The sequence below is a fragment of the Bubalus kerabau genome, chromosome 10, assembly GCF_029407905.1.
Source record: "Bubalus kerabau isolate K-KA32 ecotype Philippines breed swamp buffalo chromosome 10, PCC_UOA_SB_1v2, whole genome shotgun sequence".
NCBI classification, from domain to species: domain Eukaryota; kingdom Metazoa; phylum Chordata; class Mammalia; order Artiodactyla; family Bovidae; genus Bubalus; species Bubalus kerabau.
In genome coordinates, this window is record NC_073633.1 from 34,809,287 (window position 1) to 34,830,965 (window position 21,679).

At 40.4% G+C, this 21,679-nt stretch overlaps 1 long non-coding RNA gene across 1 annotated transcript; it reads right to left on the minus strand.

The window, feature by feature from the left end:
* Nucleotides 1-1,971: 1,971 nt before the first annotated feature.
* On the minus strand, nucleotides 1,972-20,594 carry LOC129621171 (uncharacterized). Its single transcript, XR_008699032.1, has 3 exons — nucleotides 20,496-20,594; nucleotides 4,587-4,797; nucleotides 1,972-2,930 (listed from the first exon to the last, which is right to left on the minus strand). It is a non-coding gene; the product is annotated as an uncharacterized LOC129621171 (long non-coding RNA).
* Between the last annotated feature and the right edge of the window lie 1,085 nt (nucleotides 20,595-21,679).

A 21,679-nucleotide genomic window follows, 5' to 3' on the forward strand; every position in this document is an offset into this window, starting at 1 on the left:
CCATTTTTAGGCCATTTTGCTCCAAGTCTAAATGATATTGTGGCCATGCCATAATGCCAAAAACATACATATATATATGTATGTATGTGTGTGTGTGTGTATCGTATTTTTGTTTTTTTGCACGATACCATAATTGAAAGTCACCCAGTTTTGGAGAGCGCAACCTAGGTGGCTTCAAGGGGCTTGGCTTCCAGGTGGTCACAACGAAATCTTTCTAAAGGTCCTTGCTCCAAGCACCAAGAAGCTATATCCCCAGTAGCCAATTCTTAACAATTAAAATAATCAGACACAGATGGACAAAGAACACCGACGCAAAACCAAAAACCAGAGCCCCTGGCTTCTGACCCGGGTACAGAGTACCTCAGCAGCTGTAACCTTTTATGTCAACTACCAAAGTCCCTCCAACCCACAGTCTGATGGGGATCACAACAATAATCTAGGCACAGATGCTTTTTAACCAAGTTACTCATCCAAAGACATCTTCCCAACACAGAAACCCAAAACCCATCTCTCAGCTATAGGACAAAACTAAGCACCCAAGGTCAATGACACCTCACTGGGGAAATCCTGAGGACAGTCCCTGGAACAAAGAGACCAGGCAGATGCTTAAACTCAACCACAGAGTCCCAATACCACCAAGGGGCTGAGAGACCACAGGCAAAATGACCATCTGGACTTACATCCTGATTGGCTCACTAAATTTCTTACCAAACAAGGTTTGTCTTTCTCATGCACAGCAAGCCAAGACGCTGAGACATGGAAGTTTACAACAAAGACAGGATTTATTCATAAGGCAGCCAAGTGAGGAAATGGGAAAACAAATTTCAAATCCACCTCCCTGCAGGCAAAGGGCTGAGGTATTTATGGAACAACTAATAATGAAGCAGGTTGATCTGGGCAGTGGGAGCATGGGAAAAGGTGACAGGGAAAAGGTGTGGCAGGACTTCCCTGGTAGTCCAGCAGCTAAGACTGTGCTCCTAATGCAGGGGGCCCAGGTTTGATCCCTGACCAGGCAACTAGATCCCATGTGCCTCAACTAAGACCTGGCAGGGCCAAATAAATAAATATTTTAAAATTTTTTTAAAGAAAGAAAAAGGTGTAGTAATTATCATTATGCCCAGGTGTAACTATGCTAGAGCCCTTTACACATGCAAAAGGTTACCAAGCAGACACTCAGTACATGCCCAGTTGGAGGATAGATCGTCCCATCTAATCTTAACCAGCTCAGGTCAAACTAGATGCAGCTGACACTCCTGCTGCTGCTGCTGCTAAGTCACTTCAGTCGTGTCTGACTCTGTGCAACCTCATAGATGGCAGCCCACCAGGCTCCCCCATCCCTGGGATTCTCCAGGCAAGAACACTGGAGTGGGTTGCCATTTCCTTCTCCAATGCATGAAAGTGAAAAGTGAAAGTGAAGTCGCTCAGTCATATCTGACTCTTAGCGACCCCATGGACTGCAGCCTTCCAGGCTCCTCCACCCATGGGATTTTCCAGGCAAGAGTACTGGAGTGGGGTGCCACTGCCTTCTCCGAGCTCTCACTCCTAATTTCTGAAAAATAACTCAAACAAACATCTTATTTAGACTATGTGCTGCCTAGAGGACATGCAAGTCTTAAAACTACCTTGATTAGAGAAGACAGGTGAAATGGATTCAAGCCACGGTTTCAATATTTTTTAGGCATAGACCAGGAGAAGATATCTGCAGTACATATTTCTGACAAAGGACTCCCATCTGAAATATATAATGATCTCCCATAATAAATTCATATGAAAAGACCCCAAATATTATAATACAACAATCAGTGAGAAATGGGACTTCCTTGGTGGCCCAGTGGCTAAGACTCTGAACTCCCAATGCCGGGGGCCTGGGTTCCACCCCTGGTCAGGGAACTAGATCCCACATGCACAACTAAAGCTCCCGCATGTCTCAACCAAGACCCAAAACAACCAAATAAACAAATATTAAAAAAAATCAGTAAGAAACTAGACAAATGAGTTTATTCAAATGGCCAATACATTTATGAAAAGATACTCCAATTCATTACTGATCAGGGAAATCCAAATTAAAATCACAATGAGCTATCACTATGATTTAATACAACCACAAGAAGGGTTGGAATTAAAAGATAGGTAATACCCATTGCTGATGAGAATGCAGAGCGAGAAAGTTCTCTTATGCTCTTAGAGAATGTAAATTGAGAAGCTACTTCTAGGAAAAGTCTGGCATTATCTGCTACAGCTGAGCAAACATACTTTCTGACCTAGCCATTTCACATTAGGAAAATGCTCACAGAAGTGAATGTATTTTTGTACACGGATGCATACACAACAATGTTTATAGCAGCTTGATTAATAATAGCCAAAACTGGAAAAAAATGCTCAAATTTCCATCCAAAGTATAATGAAATATTGTGATATATATTAATGTTAGAATATGATACAACTGAATGAATGACAGCTGCAAATAAAACAGATAAAACACACACAAGGCTGACTGAAAGAAGCCATACACACAAAATAATATGCCATATTATTCCATTTATATAAAATTCAGAAAGAAGTAAAATAAACCATAATGTTTATATATGCATACTGTGGTGATAAAACTATACAGAAGAGTTAGCCCATCAAAGTTAGGATAATGGTTACTTTGGAGGAGGCGGCATGACTAGGTAGGAGCATGACCAGAAACATAGTTTATAGGCCCAGTGCAAAATGAAATATAGGGTCCCTTGTTCATAAATTATTAAGAATTTCACAACAGTGACAGCAGAACATCCAGCCGAGTAGAGCCCAGATAAACACAGGATCCTTCTCATACCTACACAGCTTCCCCAGGCAGCGCAGAAAGCCTCCATGGTGCTGGCCGTGTCATGTAATTCTTTGTTTTCTAATGATCCGATGAACTTAACTTTGGGTTGTGTGTTTTTCTGTGTGTATATAAGACATCTTAAAAAGGACCAAAAGGCAACAAAGCACAGAAGCCACAATTTCATTCCAATCCAGGCAATCTTGGAGGCTAACACAGATCCTACTATGAGGCAAAAATAAACTGGTAAAAATGCTCAAAAGCGCTAAATTAGGCTGGGCTTCCCTTGTGGCTCAGGCGGTAAAGCGTCTGCCTACAATGCGGGAGACCTGGGTTTGATCCCTGGGTTGGGAAGTTCCCCTGGAGAAGGAAAAGGCAACCCACTCCAGTATTCTTGCTTGGAAAATCCCACGGACGGAGGAGCCTGATAGGCTACAGTCCATGGGGTTGCAAAGAGTCGGACACAACTGAGCCACTTCACTTCAAGGCTAATTTGTAAGGCTGGGTTCTTATCACATCTCTGCACTGTGACTTCAGGCAAGTCACTGGACCTTTCAGAATGTCGATCTCTCCATCTGCCGAAGGTGCATTCACCTCCCTACCTCATGGATTGATGAGAATCTAATGGGATCAGACATCAGCACTTTAGAAAGAACAAGTTGCTATACACGTAAGACAGTAGAACTAGAGTATTCTTTACACTTTAAATTTAATGTTTAAATATCCCCATGCTATCTACATACACCAGGGGATCTCAGTTTAAATGGTGTCCCCAGCTACCTTCTTCGTGTTTTGACTGGGACAAGGCCTGAGAATAGAATTTCCAGGCTCCTTTGCAATCTTGTATGCATTTGAATCCGAGGACTGACTGGACAGACCATCCTGAACTGTAAACCTCCGTTCCCAGCAGTGATCTCTCCCTCACGCAGAATTAAAGTGGCACCCTGCTTCCCTGTTCATGGAACCGTGTCACCTGTAGCCCAGACCCTATCATGGAAAGCACCCAATTCTCCCATTCTATCTGCCAGACTGGGAGTTAGAGGGAAGAACTGGGGCTCACTCTCAGAAAATGAGTAAAAACAGGTTCTGAGCCTTTGGGATAAAATCCCACGGCCTCGGATATTGTTCTTTCTCCGGCCATCTAAAGCAATTTGATCATGTAGTTGGAACCTGCTAGTCATTCATTCAACATATTGGAAGTCTTCATTCAGATAGGAAGAATTCTAAGATTTATTGAGAAAGGATGAAAGTGTAGAGAAGAGACAGGTCTGAAATGACACCTTGAAGCAGTCACTTTAAGACCCCTCTCTTTATTTGTTTTATTTTTTATTTTTTTGGGGGGGGACAACCCAGAGAGATGGTATGGGGGGGGAGGAGGGAGGAGGGTTCAGGATGGGGAACACATGTATACCTGTGGCGGATTCATTTTGATATTTGGCAAAACTAATACAATTATGTAAAGTTTAAAAAAAAAAAAAAAAAAAGACCCCTCTCTTTAAAACATGAGCGAATCCAGCCACATCAACAGTTCCATGACTGGTCCTGAGTCTGTCTTCAGGTATGCCTGTTAGGATATTATCCTGTAGTTGCTGACTTCACAGGATTTTTTTTTTTTGAAGTGCTTTTCCAACCTCACAGCCCTTCCTGACTATCCTCTAAGTTTGTAAGAGCCTCTCTAGGGAGCCATCCCCATCAGGCTTAAAAGCTTCAGCTGTGGCTATCCTTCATATTTCATAACCATAAAGGAGAGGGAAAAAAGTGCTTCCTAGCTTAATACCTGATATCCAAGGAATTGATTGAAGATGGCCTGGAAAATCAGACGGATGTGCTACACAAAGGGGATTCTCTGGGACTCTGCTCCCACGCTGCAAAGGTAAGCTGCAGTCTCAGAAGGCAGAGAAAATGAGCATTTGATGTTTTCTTATTCCTCACCTCACTGAGTCCTTGCATGGCTTGTCCTTTCTTCGCAGAGAAGTTCACAGAGGATTCTTGGGGAGAAAAATCAGAATTTTGCTGTAATGACTGTATCTATTTGCAAAGCCACCCTACAGACAAAAAACCAGCCCTGGTCCTCATGACTCACAAGCGGAGCAACAAGGGCAGGTCTTACCAGGCAGACAGAGCACTGGAGCAGCTCCCGTGAGATCTCAGTCCTGGTTTCACCTTCACTTCAGACTAGTTATAAGGCTTCTAAGAACACCTTCATCCCTTTAGCTCAAAAAATAGAGATGAAGGCAAGCCATGACTTACTCAAGATCACAAAGCTGCTTTGCAAACATATGGAGACGTGAACCCCTTTCACTGCCATCCTGTTGGTGCTCTTCCTAAAATAGGCAGACTTCTTGGGGCAGTTTTCTGTGGTTTGATCCATTTGTGGGGAGGAACTGGACCAAGCATTTTTACCCATTTGATGACCTGGTCGGTATTGCTCACTTAGTTGAAGGAGATTCCCAAATACTTAACAATTTAACCCTTCTGAGGGAGTGAAGTTGGATTCAATCATTTACATCTCCACCCTCAACAGAACTAATGAAATCAAGCCCGTGGCCTCAGCTGACAGCCTCACACAGGCTCCACCACCAAGGACAGGAATAAATCATTAATTGCAGTGAAAGTTATAGAGAGCTTCACGGAGGAAGACATTCTGATGTTAGGTTTCGTCACTTAAACTGGATTCTTCTGCTTTAGTGCTTTGCTTAGAGGAGAGTTCGGCAAGGAACTTTTCCACAAATCTGGCTGGAACCAGGAGTGGGAAACTTTTGGAGTAAAACGCCTGGAAAAGAAAAAGGTTCCTACCCGCAAGTAAGTTGTCTTTGTTTCCTTGCAGAGAAATATGCACGAGCCTCTGCCCAGCACTTCTCAAAAGCTACTGGCATTTTTTTGGCCTCCATTGAACCACCCCAGTTGCCTATATATAGCCCTGTCTTGTGTAAAGAATTTAAAAAGCATTAGAATGCAGAAATCAAAGAGACAATAAATTTAAAACCAATCTTATTGTCTGCAGCCTAAAGTGTTATTCAGATCAAAGGGGAGGGGACATCTGGCTTCTGGCTTGCTACAAAAGGCAGATCACGTTACCTACCAATCACTAGATACACCCACTCTCTCCAATTTGGGGTCTAGAGAACAGGGCTTTTTAGCTCCTAGGGAAGCATGTTGGATGAATCAGTCAAACCTGGTACTTTTGAAAATAAACAAGTTCCACAGGATCACCTAAATATGTACTGAGTTCAACCCTACACCTCTCTGGTCACGTGCGAGGCCTTCAAGGGCTCAAAGCCATGACCACATTGTGATCATGTGGTCCAGTCCACTGACCCCTCTTCTGCAGTCCCCTCCCCCAAAGCGAGAACTTTCAGTTTGCAAAGCTAACTTCATAATTGAGGATGTATATCCACGTTAGATTATTCGAATCTGTTTTGCCCAAATCACAGTTTAAAACTGAGTAACAATGTTTAGTTGAAAACTCATGTGCTTATTTTCCTCCATTTTGGTTATAAAAGCACAGGTTTGTCCTACCACGTGAAGTTAAAGTCGCTCAGTTGTGTCCGACTCTTTGTGACCCCATGGACTATATAGTCCATGGAATTCTCTAGGCCAGAATACTGGAATGGGTAGCCATCCCTTCTCCAGGGGATCTTCCCAACCCAGGGATCGAACCCAGGTCTCCCACATTGCAAGCGGATTCTTTACCAATTGAGCCATAAGGGGAGCCTACCATAAATATTTCATAAAAACAGTTTCTGAAGAAAGGTCAACTTTGCAATTGTCGACTGTGCAATTTGCTTAATATGTGTACAAACTCTATACAAGATTCAGTTCTAAATTAACATGAATAAGATCTCCCTTGTAGCATTGTTGAGGGAATGACAGCAATTTAAAGGCCATCATTAATATTCAAAACTAGGAACGCTTCACTTAGTCAATGCTTGTGCTCAGTCGTGCCCGACTCTGCAACCCCATGGACTGGAGCCTGCCAGGTTCCTCTGTCCATGGGATTTTCCAGGCAAGAATGCTGGAGTGGGTTGCCATTTCCTACTCCAGGGGATCTTCATAACCCAGGGATCAAACTCAGGTCTCCTCATTGGCAGGCACATTCTTTACCACTATGCCACCTGGGTGCTTGGCTCTAATTTCATTGGCTTTCATGAGCTAATAACACAAAACTCAGGATATTATTCTCCCAGATTGTTTGAGGGGAGTAAGTAGAGAGGTAAGCACCATAATTAAGAATTTTTTTCTGGTTCTCTGGCACCTCAACACCACCCTCTCTCCCCTCTCCTGTTCATCACCCCCAAGAGTCTAGAAACAACTGCAGAAATGGCAACAGGTGTTCTGTGTGGGGTACATCACACAAAGCTCCCAGCAGCATTCTTCAACTACTAACATGGTTCACTTGCTTAAAAAAAAAAATTATTGTAAAAGTCACACAACATAAAGCATACTATTTGAAACATATTTAACTGGACATTTCAGTGACACTAAGTACATTCACATTGTTGTGCAACTCTCACCATCATCCATCTCCCAAATTTTTCACCTTCCTAAACTGAAATTCAGTCCCCATTAAACACTAACTCCCCATTCACTTTCCAATAATGGACTAGGTTTCTACTGAAGGATCCCCACAGATTGCTTGATATTATTCAGTCCTTTGTCTATTTCCCTTCTACCCCAATGTCCTTCCAATTTTGGTCTTCTCCATTGAGGGCCTTCTGGAAACTTCCAAAACAAATCAAAATCTTGTCTTCTCTTCTCATCTATTCTCCCGTACCCCAGTCTTTCAGGTGAAAGATTCTTGGTCAACCAAAAGTTAAAAAGAAGAGAATCATCAAGAGATTTGGAGTAATCCTAGCCGATAATCTTCTCCAAGAGACTGGAGTCTCTTCTGTAATTTTTGCTCATTTGTCCCTGAGTACACCTCTTTTTTTTTTTTGCTGATGAAAGATTGTCATTCACAAACAGAATCCTGGGTGAGAGATAAGAGTAAATGGGAAAATTTTAATTTTATTGCACAACGAGATCTCAGAATAGGATATCAAAGGGTCTTCAGTTTCTGGGGGGAGTTGGAATTCTTACATTTAGTATTTCATTAACATTAATGGTTCTTTAATTCTGTTTTGAGAGTACTGCCCAGTTTCACTTGAATCATGAGTGAGCATCAGAAGTGAGATTGTGGTATGGATCTGATATTCAAGTTTTGACAGTGTGTCTGGAAAGGCAAGGAAGAGTTGAAATGTTTAATAAAATGTAGAGAGAGAGACCAGCAGGGATGAAACTAACCTTTCCAGCCTTGCTTCAAAGAACTGGAAAGGTAATTTTTCAGTGTTGAATATCAGGGCAAGAAACCCAAATAAAGTATCTTCTTTTAGCACTGACTTTTCTTTTTGCTTTTTTCCTAACAAACTCAGCCTCTCTCTGGGGCTCTGTGCCACATCCCATAAACTCTTTTCTGGATTCCTTCCTGCTCTCAGAAAAGCCTGAGAAATAGAGTTATACAAATCCTAACTTCTATCTACTAAAAGAAAAACTTAATACTTCTATTAATGAGGGTGGTGATAATATAAAATAGCCTATGGCTCTGAAAAGACCTAGGAATGCCTACAAATAGGCTCTGTTCATTATGATATGTCTATGTATTTATTGTGGATACAATGACAAAATATTATGTTTTCCCCCATTAGAAAGCCTATGTTTTATATTGATAAACATATACTTTTTCTCAGATTTCTAAAAAGTAGACCTTTTTTTCCCACTCCTGCCCTCTCCCATGACTCCAGAAAGCACATCAATAAAGCCAAATTTGGGCAGCATAGAAAGAAATTGAAGAGCAGAAATGAATGTCTAATAATTGAAAGCATCATGGACCCCATTATGGTTTATGGCCTTATTCTAGGGGTCGGATGAGCACACTGTAAAGAATGTGGCACTAAATTTATTAGCATGGTTATCATCTTTCAGGCAAGACATAAAGCTGAGGGGACCCTCTTCTTCCATCACCTGCCATCACTAGAGATCCCATGGCACCTTCTACAAGAAGAGTCGAGTTATCCTGGCCCAGATCCAGATCCAACTGTCTGCTGACTTATATTTCCTTTGTAGTATGCCTGGGAGACATTATAGCGTCTTCCTCTTTGAAACTCAGTCACTACCCTAAGAACAGCCAAAATGGGCTCCTGTGAAGAGACGTGGGAAAAAATTCTCACATCCCAGCATGTGGATCAAGTGAACAAAATCACGTGAATAGGAAGCTGAGCTAGGTCGTGAAAATCTTCCTACTTCATTACTAAATAGGTTCCTGACCCACCCACCACAGCTACCCATTTATATAAAAATTCTGGATTGTGACATGACTGCTTCAGTGCTATACAAATTCTATTTTTTCTGAACTCCATGTATAGCACCCTCCCCCTCAAATTAAAAAAAAAAAAAAAGTTTTGACTTGCCCTTGTCCTTTAGACTTAATTCCAGAACATTTCCCTAGAGGATTTAAATGAAAGCAAATCACATGTGCAACATTGTACAAATCATTTTGTGTCTCTGATTTCAGCTTGTTCACCTCTAAAATAGAGATAATTTAGATATTTGTCCTGCCTTTCTTTCAAAATTAATGAGAATCAAGCAATATGATGTATGCAAAAGTACATTTGTAAATTTTAAAGCACTCTGCAAAGTCAACTTGCTAACAAGTAACAAGGGGTATAATTTTTTGTTGAACTCAGAAAAATGTACCACATCATTTCTTTCTTGTGGAGATCCTCTAAAATGAAAGTAAAAACTGTAAAAGTGTATGACCATAAAAGGACAAAGAAGAAGAAAAAAATAGCAATTGAGTGATTTCAGTAAATTTTTTAGGAAATGGGTGGCAGACAGGAGAGTGAACATTGACATCTCAATGGAAGAAGTTTCAAACTGCATTAAAAATCCTCAGAGAATCAAGGCTCTGAGGCAAGATACATCAGAAGAGAGATGGCACAGCAATTTGTAGGTCTGAACACAAGGAGATGGAATCTAAGTCCATATGCAGAAGGGCTGAACCCCTAAGTCCCTTCCCAGCCAGGAAAGTCAGGTGTGGTAAGTTAAAGATGGTCACAAATTACTTGACACTCTTGTCATCAAGAGCTAGGGACACACCCTTTCTTGAGTCTGGGCAAGTCTAGTTTGCTTTGACCAATCGACGATGGTAGGAGTCAGACAGTGTAGTTTTCAGGAAACTGGCAGCTTTCTCCTTTTTTTTTTCTTGGAGCCTAACCACTATGTTCATAGAAGCCTAAGACCCATTAAAGGATCACTTAAAACTAAGCTTCTAGCTGTAGCCAGCATCTACTGCCAAACATCTGAGGCAGTCACTGGGGCATTTACACCAGTTGAGCCTTCAGATGATCCCAGTCCCATGTGCAATCTGACTGTTTTAGCATGAGAAACCTCTATCCCAATTAAGAATCACTTAGCTGGCCGAGACCCTGATGCTGGGGAAGACTGAGGGCAGGAGGAGAAAGGAGAGACAGAGGATGAGATGGTTGGATGACATCACCAACTCAATGAACATAAGTTTGAGCAAACTCCCGGAGATAGTAAAGGACAGGGAAGCCTGGCATGCTTCAGTCCACGGGGTCTCAAAGAGTTGGACATGGCTTTGTGACTGAACATACATACAAACACCTGGGTTCAGTCAATGCACAGAACAATGAGAGATACTAAGTTTAAAAGCCCCTAAGTTTTAGAGTGTCTTTTCATGCAACAAGAGATAATTGGAACACCAGGAATACCTGACTTAATTTAACCCTTAAAAATTTATTTTTTTTTAAGAAGTAACCTAGAAACCTCTGCATTCAGGAAACTAGACCAACTAAAGACTGGAGCTAAAAAGAGCCATGGAGCTAAAAAGAAAAGAAATAAATGAAGGTCTTCGTGTCACGTATGGATGTGAGAGTTGGACTATAAAGAAACCTGAGCGCCAAAGAATTGATGCTTTTGAACTGTGGTGTTTGAGAAGACTCTTGAGAGTCCCTTGGACTGCAAGGAGATCCAACCCGTCCATCCTAAAGGAGGCCAGTCCTGGGTGTTCATTGGAAGGACTGATGCTGAAGCTGAAACTCCAATACTGTCAGCACCTGATGCGAAGAGCTGACTCATTTGAAAAGACCCTGATGCTGGGAAAGATTGAGGGCAGGAGGAGAAGGGGATGACAGAGGATGAGATAGTTGGATGGCATCACTGACTCGATGGACATGGGTTTGTGTGGACTCCAAGAGTTGGTGATGTACAAGGAGGCCTGGGGTGCTGCGGTTCATAGGGTCCCAAAGAGTCGGACATGACTGAGAGACTGAACTGAACTTTGTGCTAAATAAAGAACTCACCCATCCTTTTTCTCCCTCAAAGAAGACTAGTAGTGTCCAGAAAAATATAACAGGGTCTTCTTTGGGGAAACTGAATGGCCACAGAGAAAAAAATTATTAAATACTGACATCTGGGAGTTCCCCAATGAAAAGGTTGCCTCACTAGTAAATTACTTTGCAGTGAAGGATACCAATTTAATGGCCATTCCCGCATACAGATCTTCTCAGCTTATTTGAGTGTCACTGTTAAATATGAAATACCACTAAAGATCAACCAACATCTTAGGAAAGCTAGAAATTAAACACACACATACCAAAAAGCTAGAGTTAAACAGAAACAATAGAGAGAACAAGAAATAAATTGGCAAAGGAAAAAGATACCACATCCGTAAAATAAGAATAGGATGTTACTTTAAGAGAGAGAGAGGATAATAAGCAAAAGAGAGACTTTAGAAATGATAAACATAAATAGCCCAAATTCATAGGAAAATACATAATTTTATATACTACAAAACTAAGTACTACAAATTCAATGACTTAAAAAAACACACATTTTTAAACTCACAGCTTCTGTGGGACAGGAGTCTAGGCACAATTTAGCTGTGTCCTCTGCTGAGGATCTCACAATGCAACAGTAAGTGTGTTAGCCAGAACTAGGTTCTGATCAGAGCTTGACTGGGGGAGGATCCAATTCTAAGCTCCTTCAAGTAGCCTGTAAAATTCATTTCCTCACAGTTGTAGGATTCATGGCAGCTTGTCTCTTTGAAGTCACCAGTGGGAAGAGAAAAAAGATCCCAGAAAGATGGGAGCTACATTTTTATGCCATCACACTCACATGATGATCATATGGATTCTATACACCTAGTCACATTCCATCGATTAGAATCAAGTTCTAGGACCCAGCCACACTGAAGGGGAGGGTACCATGTAGAAAAACACTTGAATATCAGTAAATAGTTTTCCTGGTGGAATGACCTAAAACATGATAGGGGCCACTTACAAATGTGCTTGCCACAAAAGAGTTTTATTAGTGCATTGAGAAAATCACTAAAAAACAAAAAGCTCTGAAATAGAAGTGAAAAATATGAGAAACTAAGAGGATTAGTCTAAGATGTCTAATATCCAACTAATAGTATTTCTAGAAAGAGAGACCAGAAGAAAAAGGTGGAGAAGAAATTAAAAAAGAGGTAACACAGGAAAATGTCCCAGAACTGAAGGACATGATTCTATAGATTAAGAGGATACATGGAGTGCCTATCAAAAATTAAGAAGAAACTCAACATCAAAGCACATCATTTGTGTGTGAATTTTTAGAACACAAGAGATGAAAACTCTAATTGTTTCCAGAGAGAAAAATTAGAATTCCATTGAACTTCTTAAAAGCATGGCAGAACATAGATAATGATGGAGGAATGTCTTAAAAATTCTGAGGGCCTTAAAATTTTATGCTCATTGACTCTATAAATAAAGGGGGGGGGGGGACAAGAGACATCTAAAAAAGCACAAGGACTCAGAGAACTCTCCCACAAAGAACAACCAGTCCACACTGAGGCCGGTTAAGTAGAGAGTCCTGAAAGGGAGTTCTTCAGTGAACAAAATGGAAATAATACATTCTTTGAAATATTTGAACACCTAAAATCACTAACATAAAAAAACTAATGGAGTATATAAAAATACAGATAAGAGTATATGCATATATATGAATACCCCGTGAATCAAATAATTCTAGGATCAAAATATTGCATAAGGATGCGACTTCCCTGGTGGTCCAGTTACAACTCTGCCTTTCAATGCAGGGATTGAGCATTTGATCCCTCATTGGGGAGTTAAGATTTCACATGCTTCGTGGTCACAAAGCAAAAAACGTAAAATAGAAACAATATTGTAACAAATTCAATAAAGACTTTAAAAATGGTCCATATTAAAAAAAACCTTAAAAATTAAACAAGGAAAAGTAATTTCAGCAGTAAATAATAATTGTCATAACAATATGAACTCTGGTTATTGATGTAAGCAAAGTTTGTGATATAATTGTGTTGGTAGGTTGGATAGCATCACTGACTAAATGAACCTGAATTTGAGCAAACTCCGGGAGACAGTGGAAGACAGAGGAGTCTGTCGTGCTGCAGTCCATGGGGTCACAAAGAGTCTGACACAACTTAGTAACTGAACAACACAACAACAGGATGCAATGAGCAAAGTGGAGAATGAATGAATCTTCCCACAATACTTGGATGACAGATAATATGTAAAATTAAATATAAGAAACAAGAAAAATGGACGCAGAAGAAACAGACAAAAATAATTGAAAAGAGTTGATCCTGAGAAATGATACTGAGGAGAGTTAGGTAGAAGAGATGAGACAAGTTTTTTTTTTTTTTTTTTCAATAGAAGCCTTTAAATTTTTTTTTCCAACCCCTGTGTTTATGAATTACTTGGATATCTATTCCAATATCCTTTTAGATTGTCTCCTATACTATAGAGCATAGAAAGCTAAACACTTGTACTTCTCAGACTCCCAAGAAGTTAATAATTTGCACTAGGTCCCAGTGAACAGATCTTACACTAGACTTGTAGGCAGAGGCAACCACCCTGAGTCAGCAACCATTCATAGAGACTCATAACTTCTGTTAAGCATGGAGAGGGAGTTCTTGGGTTCTTGGGCAACTTGGTTGCAGCTTCTACATAGGTCCCTAGTGACATAAGAAGTGAATAATGGGCAAACCAGTGGCATTTTTCTACAATAGCCCCATGGTGTGCTGAAGACACCTAGATCATTTCTAGATTTTATATTCTTGACCCTTCAGAGATTCTGTGAACTATCTGATAATTTTTTATTTAGTCTTTTATATTAAGCTACCTAGAGTGGATTCTGTTATTTATAACCAAGAACATTCACTGATATATGTTTTAAAAATCAGTTTTAAAATTTTATAATAATTGTTCTAGTCAACTAGTTTATAAATGTAATTCAAAGTACAATTTTTTTCATGGTTTATGGTCCCTTCCATAACTGCAGTCCATTGGGTTGCAAAGAGTCAGACATGACTAAGCGACTGAACTGAACTGATGATCCCTTCCATTCAAAGCACAATTTGCTTTACTGGCGTAAATTTTCAAAAATGTGATATTTAGAATCTTCAACATTAATATTCTCTTGTTGAACCCTTAAAGGTGAACAAGTGCTAATAAGGCATTTTCTTTGTCTAATTGAAAATTGATTTCCAAATTTTACTCTACAAAAAGGATGCCTGAATTTGAGATTTGGAGAATGAACCAGAAGGTAATATAACAGATCTCTCCATGGCACTAAATATTAGATACTATGAGAAAGGTCATTCTCTGGACCTGCTGGAAAGTAAGTTTCCTCTGCTATATGTTATGGTCTAGCCTTCTATAGACCAGTTTTGTTACTTACTGGTGATACAGATGTAAGACAATGAAAGTAACACTGCTATGATTGCATTAGATCGTGAGAGATGAACCAGCTAGAGTAAAAGCAATGGATTAAAACATCTAAAGCTTTCTGAGTGATTGAGATACAGATGTTGTCAGGACTTTGAGTTTTCAGTGACGTAAATCCAATACAAATTAAACCAAAAAGAGGAATTTATTTATATACCTTCAAGTGTGCCGGTTTTTAAACTCCTTGATACTTCTCCCTTAAAAAGTTGAAGTCTAAAAACCCTCCTCTTGATTGAGGGCAAATTTAGTGACTTGCTTCTAATACGGGTTTCCCTCATAGCTCAGTTGGTAAAGAATCTGCCTGCAATGCAGGAGACCCGGGTTTGATTCCTGCATTGGGAAGATCCCCTAGAGAAGGAAATGGCAACCCACTCCAGTATTCTTGCCTGGAAAATCCCAGGAACAGAGGAGCCTAGCAGGCTACAGTCCATGGCGTGGCTTCTGTCTAATAGAATAAAGTAAAATTAAAGGTATATGACTTTGGAGGCTAAGTCATGAAAGGTATGGTGGCTTCTCCCTTGCTTTCTCTGAGATTACTTTCCTGAAGGAAGCCAACTACTATGTTGTGAAGAGAGGTCCACATTGTGAGGAGCTGAGGCCTCCAGCCTACAGCCATGTGGGTAAGCCATATTGGAGACAGGTTCTATAACACTGGTCAGCCTTAAAATGACCTTAGCCCCTGCTGACACCTTGACTACAAGCTCATGAAAGATTTTGAGCCAGATACATCCAGGTTGGTCACTCCTAGATCCCTATCTGAACATGTGTGAGATAGTAAATGTTAGTTTAAAGCTACTAACTTTTGGCATAATTCGTAGAGCAATATATAACTAATATGAGATGATTCAGAGGTTGGCCTGACTTCCGTCATAGCCTGATCCAGGAGGGGGCAGGGGGAGGGGAATCTGTCAAGACATTCAGTTCATCTTTTTGGCTCTACTTTTTCTGTGGCTTCATTCTTCAGAATTTCCATACATTTGGGAAAGATGGCTGTCAGCAGAGTTTGTTCTACAGGCTTATTATGACTTGTGATCCTAGAAAAGGAAATAGATCCCCCAGCTTCCATATTCAAAAGTTAAGGAAGATTCTATGGACTTGGATTGGTTTCAAGCCCATTTCTAAAGCCAATCATGGTGGCCAAGTGGAATGAGTATTCTGATTTTCTACTGTGATCTTATCCACCCCTACAGCTAGAGAGGGCATAGGGACAAAACATACAATGATAAGAAGCCTAGATGGCCCCACATGAAATGAGGGAAGGATAATTCTTTAAAAATGTATGGAAAAGAGATGAAAGAAAGAAACAATAGTTATCTACTCAAAAGTCATTCCCATGTTTAACCTTCTGCTGTCATTGTGCATAGTAATAAACTTCTACATTCAAGCTGGATGTATCTGGCTCAAAAGATATGGAAAGAAGAAATTACTATAAAAGTGGCTGTTACTGTGATGTGAAAAAGTGTGTAAAGTTGGGCTGGGGCCTAGGAGAGCTTCTGGGGAGACTGGAAAAATTATTATTTCTTAACCTAATGACCTTTAAAAAAGAGTGTTCACCTTGTAACAATTCTTTGTATAAATTTTGAAACCAGAAAGTGTGAGTCCTTTAACTTTGTCCTTTCTTCTAGAATGTTTTGGCTATTCTGGGCCCTTTGCATTTTCATGTAAATTGGCTTGTTAATTTCTGCAAAGAAGCCAGTTAGGATTTTGAGAGAGATTGCATAGAATTGGTATAGCAATATTAATTCTAATTCATGAACACAAGGTATCTTTCTATTTATTTAGGTGTTTTCTAAATTCTTTAAACAATGTTTTATAGTTTTATTATAAAACTTCCTCTGTCAAATGTATTCCTATGTATTTTATTCTTTTGATGCTATTGCAAATGGAATTAGTTTTTAAGTTTGTTTCAGATTTTTTATTCCTAGTGTATAGGTGACAGTTAATTTTTGAATATTGATCTTGTACCCATAACTTTAATATTAGTTTTTGCTTTGGTCTGAATGTTTGTGTCTGCCCATCACCCCAAACTCAGGTTGAAATCCTAACCCCCAAATACAATGGAATTAGTAGGTGGGGCCTTTGGGAGAGTGGAAACTTCATGAATGAAATTAGTACCTTATAAAAGCGGCTCCAGAAATATCCCTAGCCCCTTTCCCCCTGTGAGGACTCAATGAAAAATTGGGGACCTGAAAGCAAGCCCTCACCAGACCATGACAGCACCCTGAACTTGGATTTCCAGCCTCCCAAACTGTATGAAATAATGTTTAATGTTTATAAGCTACCTCAGTCAGTTCAGTTCAGTCGCTCAGTCGTGTCCGACTCTTTGAGACCCATGAATCGCAGCACGCCAGGCCTCTCTGTCCATCACCAACTCCCAGAGTTTACTCAAACTCAGGTCCATCGAGTCAGTGATGCCATCCAGCCATCTCATCCTCTGTCATCCTAGTCTATGTTATTTTGTTATAGTTCCTGAATGGATTGTTGTTCAGTTGCTCAGTTGTGTCTGGCTCTGTGACTCCATGGAACCCAGGAGCCATCAGGCTCCCCTGTCCCTGGGATTTCCTGGGTAAGAGTACTGGAGTGGGTTGCCATTTCCTTTTCCAGGGGATCTTCCTAACCCAGGGATCAATTTGAGTTGGCATGAGGATTCTTTACCACTGAGCCACAAAAGAAGCCCCTGAATGGACTAAGACAATGCTAGTATTTTGTGTGTGTCAATTCCTTAGGATTTCTACATACAAGTTTATGTTGTCTGAAGATAGAAATAGTTTTACTGCTGCTGCTGCTAAGTCGCTTCAGTCGTGTCCGACTCTGTGCGACCCCATAGACGGCAGCCCACCAGGCTCCCCCGTCCCTGGGATTCTCCAGGCAAGAACACTGGAGTGGGCTGCCATTTCCTTCTCCAATGCATGAAAGTGAAAAGTGAAAGTGAAGTCACTCAGTCCTGTCCGACTCGAGACCCCATGGACTGCAGCCTACCAGGCTCCTCTGTCCATGGGACTTTCCAGGCAAGAGTACTAGAGTGGGGTGCCATTGCCTTCTCCGAATAGTTTTACTTCTTCCTTTCTAATCTGGATGACTTTATTTTCCCTTCCTTGCCTAATTACCGGGCCTCAAGTACAGTATTGAAAAGAAGTGGTAAATATATCCTAACACGGAAAGTTTTCAGTCTTTCTTTCACCTTTAAGTAACGTCAGTTGTTGGTTTTTCATAGATGCCTTTTTATTGGGTTACAGAAATTCCCTTTTATTCCTAGTGTTTTGAGTGATTGTATCATGAAAAGATGTTGTATTTTGTCAAGTGTTTTTTCTGTATGACTGTATGGGTTTTTTTTTCTATCTTCTATTAATGTTTTATTACATTGATTTATGATTAAATCAACCTAAAATTCCTGGGGCAAATCTCACTCAATCATGGTATATAATCTTTTTTATATGTTGCTGGACTCACCTACTTATTTTGCTGAGGATTTTTGCATCTCTATGAAAAGAAGAGAAGCGAAAAGCAAAGGAGAAAAGGAAAGATATAAACATCTGAATGCAGAGTTCCAAAGAATAGCAAGAAGAGATAAGAAAGCCTTCTTCAGCTATCAATGCAAAGAAATAGAGGAAAAAAACAGAATGGGAAAGACTAGGGATCTCTTTAAGAAAATCAGAGGTACCAAAGGAACATTTCATGCAAAGATGAGCTCGGTAAAGGACAGAAATGGTATGGACCTAACAGAAGCAGAAGATATTAAGAAGAGATGGCAAGAATACACAGAAGAACTGTACAAAAAAGATCTTCATGACCCAGATAATCACGATGGTGTGATCACTGACCTAGAGCCAGACATCCTGGAATGTGAAGTCAAGTGGGCCTTAGAAAGCATCACTACGAACAAAGCTAGTGGAGGTGACAGAATTCCAGTTGAGCTATTCCAAATCCTGAAAGATGATGCTGTGAAAGTACTGCACTCAATATGCCAGCAAATTTGGAAAACTCAGCAGTGGCCACAGGACTAGAAAAGGTCAGTTTTCATTCCAATCCCAAAGAAAGGCAATGCCAAAGAATGCTCAAACTACCACACAATTGCACTCATCTCACATGCTAGTAAAGTAATGCTCAAAATTCTCCAAGCCAGGCTTCAGCAATATGTGAACCGTGAACTCCCTGATGTTCAAGCTGGTTTTAGAAAAGGCAGAGGAACCAGAGATCAAATTGCCACCATCCACTGGATCATAGAAAAAGCAAGAGAGTTCCAGAAAAACATCTATTTCTGCTTTATTGACTATGCCAAAGCCTTTGACTGTGTGGATCACAATAAACTGTGGAAAATTTTGAAAGAGATGGGAATACCAGACCACCTGATCTGCCTCTTGAGAAATTTGTATGCAGGTCAGGAAGCAACAGTTAGAACTGGACATGGAACAACAGACTGGTTCCAAATAGGAAAAAGAGTTCGTCAAGGCTGTATATTGTCACCCTGTTTATTTAACTTATATGCAGAGTACATCATGAGAAACGCTGGACTGGAAGAAACACAAGCTGGAATCAAGATTGCCGGGAGAAATATCAATCACCTCAGATATGCAGATGACACCACCTTTATGGCAAAAAGTGAAGAGGAACTCAAAAGCCTCTTGATGAAAGTGAAATTGGAGAGTGAAAAAGTTGGCTTAAAGCTCAACATTCAGAAAACAAAGATCATGGCATCCAGTCTCACCACTTCATGGGAAATAGATGGGGAAACAGTGGAAACAGTGTCAGACTTTATTTTTCTGGGCTCCAAAATCACTACAGATGGTGACTGCAGCCATGAAATTAAAAGACGCTTACTCCTTGGAAGGAAAGTTATGACCAACCTAGATAGCATATTCAAAAGCAGAGACATTACTTTGCCAACAAAGGTCTGTCTAGTCAAGGCTATGGTTTTTCCAGTGGTCATGTATGGATATGAGAGTTGGACTGTGAAGCAGGCTGAGCGCCGAAGAATTGATGCTTTTGAACTGTGGTGTTGGAGAAGACTCTTGAGAGTCCCTTGGACTGCAAGGAGATCCAACCAGTCCATTCTGAAGGAGATCAGCCCTGGGATGTCTTTGGAAGGAATGATGCTAAAGCTGAAACTCCAGTACTTTGGTCACCTCATGCGAAGAGTTGACTCATTGGGAAAGACTCTGATGCCGGGAGGGATTGGGGGCAGGAGGAGAAGGCGACAACAGAGGATGAGATGGCTGGATGGCATCACTGACTCGATGGACGTGAGTCTGAGTGAACTCCGAGAGCTGGTGATGGACAGGGAGGCCTGGCGTGCTGCGATTCATGGGGTCGCAAAGAGTCGGACACGGCTGAGCGACTGATCTGATCTGATAAGAGATATTTGTCTATAGTTTTCTTTTATGATGTTTTGTCTGGTTTTGATTTTAAGGATACGTAGGATGAGATAGAAAGTGTTTCTTTTTTTTTTAGCAGAGGTATAAAGAATTGGTATTAATTCTTTAAATATTTGGTAAAATTCACCAGTGAAGCTTATGGTTGTGGCTTTTTTTTGTGGAAAGTTTTTTTTTTATGAATTCAACCTCATTTATTTGTAATAATTCTATTCAAATATCTATTACTTCTTGAATCAGTTTCAGGAGTTTTGTGTGTTTCTAGGTGTTGTGAACACCTGCATAAACAGAATTCAGTTCAGTTCAGTTGCTCAATCATGTCCGACTCTCTGCGACCCCATGAATCGCAGCACGCCAGGCCTCCCTGTCCATCACCAACTCCCGGAGTTCAAACTCACGTCCATTGAGTCGGTGATGCCATCCAGCCATCTCATCTGGACCTTACCTAAAGTTCGGTTCAGACCAATAACACCACAAATATCCCAAGAGTATATGAAAAGATTTATTACTTACATAAAGAGGCTTTCTGTAGAGAACAGGGCAGGCTTCCCAACCTGGTCTGATAAATGGCTTGAGAGAGAGGAGAAGGAAGCTGACCTGGAGTTTTTATGGTGGTTAGAGAATGATGCTGGGATGACAGCTCCCACCTGGAGGAGATGGGCCCTTGTTGAGTTTAATCATCTCATCAGAGGCAAATGAAAGAGAACCTGGGCTTTCCTATCAGCTTTATCAGATGTTGGGGCATAAGGGGAAGAGAGAGGAGTGAGGCTTAAAAGATTTCAGTAGTCAAACATCAAAAAAATGGAATCAGACTTTCTTATATTAGAAATTTGTCCATTTCCTCAGTTATCTAATTGGTTGGCATACAATTGTTCATGGTAGTCTCTTATAGTCCTTTCTATTTCTGTAAGTTTCATAGTACTGTTCCCTCTTTTCCTGGATTTAGTAGTGTTTCTCTCATATCAGTCTAGGTAAAGGTTTCTTAATTTTCTTTTCCCGGCTCAAATCTGCTGTACAGCCCCTCTAGTAAAATTTTTATTTTACTTATAATACTTTTCAGCTTCAAAATTTCTATTTTTTACAATAACTTCTATCTCTTTACTGACATTACAAATTTAGTGAGATTTCATTCTATTTTCCTTAGATTCTTTAGAAATGGTTTTTCTCAGTTCTTGAACACATTTAAAAAGTTGACGAAGCTTTTGTTTAAGGTCTGAGCTTTCTAGGGGACTGTTTCTTTCTTTCTTTCTTTTCTTATGTATGGGCCATACTTTCTTGGCTTTTATTTTATTTTCCTATGTTTCAATTTTCTGTTGAAAAGTGGGCATTTTAAATAATATGATGTGGTGACTTTTGAAATCAGTCTCTCTCCCCCCAGGATTTGTTATTGCTGCTGTTTTTTAATATTTATTTCATTCTTTAGAAACTTTTCCAAGTTAATTGTGTAAAATCTGTATTTTGTGTTGTGTATGGCCACTAAAGACCACTAAAGCCTCTGCTTGGCTAATAGCTGAACAGTAATTTCCTCAAATACTTGGAACAAATAAGTCTTCCAGCCTTTGCAGAGGGGCTCTGTGTGAACACTGGGGCACACCTTCAACCCTCAGCCAGGCAACTGACAGCCCTGACTTGGCTTTCTGCCTGTGCAGAGCCTCAGGGTCAGCCTAAGACCTTATGGCCTGCTCAGATTCTTCCTG